This window comes from Myotis davidii, unplaced genomic scaffold, assembly GCF_000327345.1.
Source record: "Myotis davidii unplaced genomic scaffold, ASM32734v1 scaffold1304, whole genome shotgun sequence".
NCBI lineage: Eukaryota > Metazoa > Chordata > Mammalia > Chiroptera > Vespertilionidae > Myotis > Myotis davidii.
This window is the reverse complement of record NW_006294765.1, coordinates 1-507: the sequence shown is the minus strand read 5'-3', so window position 1 is coordinate 507 and position 507 is coordinate 1.

Genomic DNA, 507 nt, shown 5'->3' with positions numbered 1-507 from the left:
ATGGCAAAAACTGAGCTCTAGAACACCTTGTCATAGCCCACTCCTCTGTATGGGAAGTGCCTGTTCTTTAAGAAAGAAGATGACTCACATCATGTTTTCTATATGAATTTTTCTTATGCATCTTTTGGGCTTGGACAGGACACCCATGCACTTGTGTTCTTGTATAGAGAAGTAAAAATGCAGATAGATAGATACATGATAGATAGATAGATAGATAGATAGATAGATAGATAGATAGATAGATGATAGATAGATCTTGCAAAAACAACTTAGTTTAAGGACAATAATTTGTCAAGAAAAGGTCACTGTTTTAGAAGGTTTTTGTCTGTGCATTTACCAAATGTTCTCATCTACAACTGTATCCCACTCAGTTTCTTTTCTTTTCTCGCTTTTATTTTCCCCCCTTCTTTTTCCCAATTTCATTTTTGCACTCCTTTTTTTGGTCCATACTTTTCCGTTTTTTTCCCTTTTATCTTTTCTTTTCCTTCTTCCTTATCCCCTAATTAT